Genomic DNA, 8,753 nt, shown 5'->3' with positions numbered 1-8,753 from the left:
TAAACCTAGCAACTGACACAGTACTTAGGGCTCTCTTAATCCTCTGGGCTTTTCATTATTCTAGTTGGTTCTTGAATGCCCATCGCCTCTCACACCTGCATTTACAGGGAGAGCCCCTCTCACAATCTTATACCATGCCCCCCTTCTCTGTCTGACTTCAAATGGCCCTAAGATATTCTCCATCATGATTAGTAGTGAACATCATCTGAAAACTAAGCCTAACTATATATAAAATGTGTACTAAGTCACCTTTTAGACATGAATGATGATGTATGTGCAAAATCATCACCTTTAATGGTATGGGGAAAAAAACACCAATGTGCGAAATGCCACTGAGCATGTTTTAGATAATTCAAGTAAGTTTATTCAAGAAGTTTAACATGACAAATTTTATTTGAATAAAGTACTTTTTGGGAATTTAAAAGTAGTAAAGATGAGGTTTAAACAGGTCTAAGGTATGAAAAATATGATCTATGAGAAACAGCTAAAAATAATTTGATTTATTGATTGTGTTATATTGTCCCAAGCATGGTACAGAATGGTGTTTGCATGGTCCAAATTCATTTGCAAAAGATACATTGATTTTAAAAAAGTGCATTCAGATTTAGATGAGTGTAAAACAAATCACTCACTGTATTTGTTTGCATTCATTTTGAAAAACAAAACAAGAAGGTTGAGCAAGTTCTTATTCTTTGGCACAGACTAACCAAGGGGGAGGATGCCTCAGTGTCACAGAGAATTAGATCCTCCTCCTCAGCCTCTGGTGAATGCAGACAGCCAGACAGAGCACTAATGATATTGGGGGCCTTACCACAGCCTTTCCCTTGGTTCCCAGTTTTGTTATAGCTCTGGTGTTGTACCACTGGTACTTACCTGATCCCTTAAATTTAGGGATATTATCCCCATGTTAGCTTCCTCAAAAATTAATTACTTCTTACTATTGTGTAAAAATTGTCCTTTGCCACATGTTCCCTATAAAGGCCAGGAAACAAAATATGTAACTTAGGTTTTAAAATGTTTGCAAATTGCCTAAACCAGCTGTTATATTTGCATGTTGCAGAAATAGTTTTTTGGCATCTCAAGAGAGATCTATCTATCATCTATCTATCTATCTTTAGATCTTTAAACACCTTTTATCGTTACCTGTAATTTATACGTCTATCCACATCACAAAAAGTACAACATATTTGGGATCTATCTATCATATTTGGGATATATCTATCTATCTATCTATCATATTTGGGATCTATCTATCTATTATATACCTGTCTATTTTCTGACTATCGTCAATCTCTTTCTGTCTGTCTGTCTGCCTATCTATATATTTTTTTCTTTGAACAAACTTTTTGTTTCATTTATTCCAGTAACCTCACACATTCAGATGCATTGTTAAATTCCAAATAAATTAAAAAAGCACTATACTGTAGCTATAGCAATCTTTTGTGTTACTTTGCAAAGGGCAAGAGAATGAAAATGCAACTGAAGCTTTAAGTGTCAATTTCTTCAATTTATCTATAGTATAAAGCAGACAGAAACATTATTCAGTAGGTGCTAAATCCTATTTTATTCCCATTAGAGAAGGTATCTCTGAGCGGCGCACCGAAGCTGGCTAACCAAGAAAAACAGTGCTAATGTAAATAATTCAGTTATATGGAATATTGCAGTACATATATTACATAAATGACCTAGCTGATCACAATATATAAAGTTAGACATTTTCTTGGAAGAAGGGCAATTATTTCTATATATTTTCAAAACCTTTGTGTATTTTAACCCTTGACTTACTTTTTTTTAAATGATGGTGATCATCCAGAAATACATTAACAGTAAAATGCAGCCCATAGAAAAAAAATGTATGTCTATTTATTGCAGTGTTAATGTTTTGACATCGTATATACACAGTATTTATATCCAATGTGTAAGTCCGAAGCCAAAAATGAATTACTGCAATATTGATTAGACAATGTGATAAAGCTATACTCTAGTAGTAATTTATTTCGCTAATTATGTACATGTCACTCTGATTTATAGCACAGATAGGGTGTGTCTTTTACTTCCGTGGTCAATGTTTTTTCTGAAAGGATTTTTGTACAGTTCTCAACTATATAAACACATGTATACAGGGCTGGTCATTTCTACTAGTCCACTAGTCCGAGGCTAGTAAGAAATTGCAGTGTAGAAATAAAGGATTTGACTTCTTTCCTGTATTCAATATTGAGTGGGATAGTAAAGTTTTCCCTCTGGGCTAGTTATGTCTCTTACCTGACTAGTATACTATAGTGATGCTTTTCAACCGCTAAGCCAGAGTTTAAGTTTTCTATCAAACATTAAAAAGCTGAGAAATTTCTAACCTACACTGCTCCCACTACCCCATTGGAAGCTTTACATGACATCATCAATTACATCACTGCTGACGTATACAAAACATGGATCCTGGACTATGGATAAGCACACAACTTAATCATGGCATTATGAAGTTCTCACGTTTTTAAAACTAAGGGGTTGTTTGCAATCTACTGTTTGATAATCATCTGCATTTTAGCTGCTGCAGATTTAATTACACTCAGTAATTTTCATCATCAATTGGTGAAAAAACTGCCCTATATTACATGTGCCAGTCCTGATCCCATTCCAAATTCTAGATACTTTACAATATATATTTACAAATCCAATGTTCACTTATCGAGTCTCACAGCCAAAAGTACTCTTTTGCTGTCTCTCTCCCCCCTCTCTTTTGCTGTCTCTCTCCCCCTTTCTTTTGCTTTCTCTCTCCCCCCTTTCTTTTGCTTTCTCTCTCCCCCCTCTCTTTTGCTGTCTCTCTCCCCCCTCTCTTTTGCTGTCTCTCTCCCCCCTCCCTTTTCCTGTCTCTCTCCCCCTCTCTTTTGCTGTCTCTCTCCCTCCTCTCTTTTGCTGTCTCTTTCCCCCCTCTCTTTTGCTGTCTCTCTCCCCCTCTCTTTTGCTGTCTCTCTCCCCCTCTCTTTTGTGCTCTCTCCCCCCTCTCTTTTGCTTTCTCTCTCCCCCCTCTCTTTTGCTGTCTCTCTCCCCCTCTCTTTTGCTGTCTCTCTCCCCATCTCTTTTGCTGTCTCTCTCCCACATCTCTTTTGCTGTCTCTCTCCCCTCTCTTTTGCTGTCTCTCTCCCCCTCTCTTTTGCTGTCTCTCTCCCCCTCTCTTTTGTGCTCTCTCCCACCTCTCTTTTGCTGTCTCTCTCCCCCCTCTTTTTTGTTGTCTCTTTCCCTCCTCTCTTTTGCTGTCTCTCTCCCCCTCTCTTTTGCTGTCTCTCTCCCCCCTCTCTTTTGCTGTCTCTATCCCCCCTCTATTTTGCTGTCTCTCTCCCCCCTCCCTTTTGCTGTCTCTCTCCCCCCTCTCTTTTGCTGTCTCTCTCCCTCCTCTCTTTTGCTGTTTCTTTCCCCCCTCTCTTTTGCTGTCTCTCTCCCCCTCTCTTTTGCTGTCTCTCTCCCCCATCTCTTTTGCTATCTCTCTCCCCCCTCTCTTTTGCTGTCTCTCTCCCACATCTATTTTGCTGTCTTTCTCCCCTCTCTTTTGCTGTCTCTCCCCCTCTTTTTTGCTGTCTCTCTCCCCCTCTCTTTTGTGCTCTCTCCCACCTCCCTTTTGCTGTCTCTCTCCCCCTCTCTTTTGCTGTCTCTCTCCCCCCTCTCTTTTGCTGTCTCTCTCTCCCTCTCTTTTGCTGTCTCTCTCCCCCCTCTCTTTTGCTGTCTCTCTCCCTCCTCTCTTTTGCTGTCTCTCTCCCCCTCTCTTTTGCTGTCTCTCTCCCCCCCTCTCTTTTGCTGTCTCTCTCCCCCTCTCTTTTGCTGTCTCTCTATCTTTCTCTATCCCCCCTTTTTAGAGCTCTCTGTTTCCCAGCATCTGGCCCCGCCCGCCCCGACCGTGTCACGCCCGGCCCCACCCATGTCACACCCGGTCACGCCCACGTCTCATCCGCCCGTTCACGCCCACGTTGCACCCGTCCGGCCACGCCTGCGTCACACCCGCCCAGCAACGCCCACTCTACCACACAACGCCAGGTCAGTTGGAAGGACAGGTGTGTTTGTCCTCGCGTGCAATCTCTACTGCGCATGACAGCTTCGGACAAACACACTTGGCCTTTTATTATATAGGATAGTGTAAATGTATTCTTTTTCTGAGCAGGACTCATTTCGAATATAGCAAGTAGCAACCTATTTGGTGCAAAGTGGATAGTGAATTATTCTAATTCTTTTTAACCCCTTAAGGACAAGGCCATTTTACAATTTCTTTCCCTTAAGGACCAGGGCTATTTTTACATTTCTTCTGTGTTTGTGTTTAGCTGTAATTTTCCTCTTACTCATTTACTGTACCCACACATATTATATACCGCTTTTTTTTCGCCATTAAATGGAATTTCTAAAGATATCATTATTTTTATCATATCTTCTAATTTACCATAAAAAAATTATAAAATATGATGAAAAAATTGAAAAAAACACACATTTTCTAATTTTGACCCCCAAAATCTGTTACACATCTACAACCACCAAAAAACACCCATGCTAAATAGTTTCTACATTTTGTCCTGAGTTTAGAAATACCTAATGTTTACATGATCTTTGCTTTGTTTGCAAGTTATAGGGCAATAAATACAAATAGCACTTTGCTATTTCCACACCATTTTTTTTTTTCTTCAAAATTAGCTATAGTTACATTGGAACACTGATATCTGTAAGAAATCCCTGAATATCCCTTGACATGTATATATTTGTTTTTAGTAGACAACCCAAAGTATTGATCTCGGCCCATTTTGGTATATTTTATGCCACCATTTCACCATTAAATGAGATCAAATAAGAAAAAATTGTTCACTTTTTCACAAACATTTTCACAAACTTTAGGTTTCTCACTGAAATTATTTACAAACAACTTTTGCAATTATGGCAAAAATGGTTGTAAATGCTTCTCTGGGATCCCCTTTGTTCAGAAATAGCAGACATTTATGGCTGTGGCATTACTTTTTGGTAATTAGAAGGCTGCTATATTCCGCTGTGCACCACACTTGTATTAGGCCCATCAGTGAAGGGGTTAATTAGGTAGTTTGTAGGGAGCTTGTAGGGTTAATTTTAGCTTTAGGGTAGTGTAGTAGACAACCAAAAGTATTGATCTAGGCCCATTTTGATATATTTCATTCCACCATTTCACCGCCAAATTCGATCAAATAAAAAAAATTGTTCACTTTTTCACTAACTTTGGGTTTGTCCCTGAAATTATTTACAAACAGCTTGTGCAATTATGGCACAAATTGTTGTAAATGCTTCTCTGGGATCTCCTTTGTTCAGAAATAGCAGACATATTATGGCTTTGGCATTGCTTTTTGGTAATTAGAAGGCCGCTAAATGCCTCTGCGTACCACACTTGTATTATGCCAGGGTTAATTAGGTTACATTGGTGGCAGTGGTTGCTGCGCGCACGCACACACACACACACACACACGTGCACATGCATGCCCCACTGCAGCCCCCCCCCGCATGCTCCCGGCACTCGGCACATTGCACATACAGGAACCAGATGCCAGGTAGCAATGGGCTTTGGGCCGCCCACCCGCCTCCCCGCAGCTGCGCCCACCCACCAACGATCGGCACCATCGCTACCAGTGCAGAGAATTGTGCCTTTTAGTATTCAATGTGTAAACTTTAAAAAAGTAAATATTCTTTATATGTAAAAAAAAACTGGACTTGTGCTGCAATCAAAAGGCCCTCTACTAAGACTGGTGAACTGCAATACGCAATTCCATTTGCAATGTTACAAGTACACAAGTGAGAATCTTGGCAGTGGTACGTTCCAAGTGACCGTAAAAGGTTGCATATTTAAACGGTCTTTTCTTTCAGTATGCTATTAATAACTAATCTGACTATAATGTCTCTTTTGTAGTTAACTTAAAGAAAAATCAATTGTAAGCTTTCACGATAATAAGATTCCTTCCTTAGTATTCCGAGAGCTTGGGATTGTTTTTCCTCTCAATTAGCTATTAATGTTCTCACCTTCATATTACTTTTGTAATTTTCGCATCATTTAGTAAAACCACTACTCTGCTGTCACAGAGATTCACACTCATCGTTGCAGATCCCTGTAGCATTAAAAATTGAATACATTAAAGAACTTGGCTGTATATATAATTTTTAAGATCACAGTTGTTCTGATAGAAAGATGAGTTAAAGATTAATTAAAGCACTGGAAATATTAAACTCTTTGTTCATCATAGATCAGTATTAATACTTCATAAGAAAACCCCCTGTCAGTTATGTGAATGCAGTGTATTAGGCTTTTGTTCTACAGTGACCTATAAAACTTTTAATGTGTACTATGAGCGCTATTTAACGGAATCAGAATTTCTATTGAATATATAGGTTGGGCTATACTCTATAGAGTAATGCCGGCCACGCTAACCCTTCTTTGGTAAATAGGATTGTAATATCAAGTAGTACCACTTGTAATCTGGCCCAATGTGGACAAATTAAATTTACATAAAGGGGAAGGGTATGCAGTAATACTATGGTGCTGTAATAATAAATATATAAACCACAGCCAGTAATATGAAAAGCAAAAGGCTTAGTGTTCAAGCCGATAGTACATTTTGTAGAAATGCTGTAACTCCAAAATCACAGTGTGGGGAGAAAGGAGAGGACTTACTGCAGGTATCCCATGTCCAGGTCTCAGGGTAACGATAACCTGGTAACAGCCTGTATTCTCTGTCGGCTCGGTTTCCAGGTCAGGAAGTATCCGTTCGCTCCCTCTGGTCCCACTAGCAAAGCGTCTCTACTACCATACCACTAATAGGCTCCGCTCTCCGGTGGCCCAGGCTCCGTTCTGTGACGTGAGAATAAGCAGCCAATCTAGGGGTAGTACTCTCCTGCAGTGTAAAGCATAGGCTGTCATCGGCTGAATTCAAACAGATGTGGTTCGGGAGGATCAGTCTCTGCCCTACTGGCAGAAGGAATACAAAAATTGAAGAAGGCGCCTGAGACTGAAATACTGAATTCAAGTTCATACTTTATTGAAAATGCATTTAAAAAAACGGAGGCACTCTCCATATGCAGAAATGGTCAGGACATCTGACCCACATGAAACCTTACGCATTTCGGCTGGAAGCCTTAGTCATAGCTAGGGGTTACATGTTAAGCATAGCATTTAAAAAAGGGAACCCAAATGTCCCATTGGATAAAAACATGTGTGGGAGTGTCCAAAATATGGTAAGTTAACACTTTACTTGACCATTATTCTAAGTTCATTAAATCTGTAAAGCATACATTACAAATACTCCTATACCAATTACAGATAGAATTTATCAACAGGGAAACAAGGTAGCTAAATACAAGAAAACTCCACACCTGAGATATAGCAATCTGTTGGTGCTTTAAAGCAAGAACAGAATAGGAATTCAGAGGAGTACAAAAGGTGTATTATATATAATAACGCATATGAATAAAAATAAGCACAACAATTTCATTCATAAGTGTGTCTGACAAGTATCTCTTTGCTGGAATTTAATATAAAGCATTTAGTTACAGATGCTACCAGTATTTCATGCCCTACTTGTGCAAAAGAAACATGCTATAATATAAAATCTAAATAGCAAAAGGGTTCCAAACACAAAAAGTGCAATTAGAAATGGAACCAGTCTATTATGGGTTCTGTGCGCATATAGTATTATGATGAGAAGGAACAAAGTGTCCACATTGAAAAATGAAGGGGGAGGGGGGATATTTTGTTTGAGACACAGAAAAGGAAGAATATACATATATATAGAGAGAGAAAGAAAGAATACACACACGTGCATTCTATGCAAAGGAACAGATGTAAGTACAAAATAAAAAGGTAAAAAGTCAAAGAGACAATAAAAATGCCCAAAAGGGGGGGCATCACTATTCCCAATAATTAATCAGATCATACTCTGAAATGAAACCGAGAGGGGCCTTAGTCTGGAGAGTAAAGACCCAAAACATCTCACATTTGTTTAATAGTTTGACTCTTTCTCCCCCTCTTTTTGGACATACCACTCTTTCAATGGCTTCCCATCTCAGAGTATGATCCAATTATCCATGTATTTGACCAAAATGTTGGACTATTTGAGTTTTAGATTTCCCCAGATTTATGATTGACAGGTGTTCACGTATCCTGGACCTGATGTCTCTCGTAGTGAGTCCTACGTACTGAAGTTTACATGAAACACATCTCAATACATATATTACAAAATTAGAAGTACAGTTAAGACAAGACTCAATTTCGTACTGTGTACCTGTGACTTCTGACTTGAATCTGTTAGAAATTATGACTGACTCTCATGGCCTGACTCACATCTGTTGCTACCACACCTGAACATTCCCTTATGGGTTAACCATGATCCACTGGGTCCGGTGATGGCAGGTAGCTGGGATGGGGAAAGAAGGTTCCCCAAAGTTTTAGTTCTCCTGTAGGAGCATCTTATGCCCCTACTAACACAATCAACCAAACATCAGCAGCAGCCAATATGTGGAAGTGTTTCCTAATGATTTGACAAATTTGATGGTACTGTTCAAAGTATGTTGTGACAAATGTTACTCTCCCATGTGTATTACTGGGCTTATTTTTGTTTTTCAAGAAAAGATACCTGTCTAGGGCCCTTGTTTATTTCTCAGTTCTGTTTATGATGTTTGTGGGATGGGTAGACTCTTTGTACTAAACAATTTCCCAAAGAAAGTCTTACATACTAGCCTTTAGCTACCACATAGGGTACATGGCGAGGGTG

Source organism: Bombina bombina, chromosome 2 (assembly GCF_027579735.1).
Source record: "Bombina bombina isolate aBomBom1 chromosome 2, aBomBom1.pri, whole genome shotgun sequence".
NCBI classification, from domain to species: domain Eukaryota; kingdom Metazoa; phylum Chordata; class Amphibia; order Anura; family Bombinatoridae; genus Bombina; species Bombina bombina.
This window is presented reverse-complemented; position numbering follows the sequence as displayed.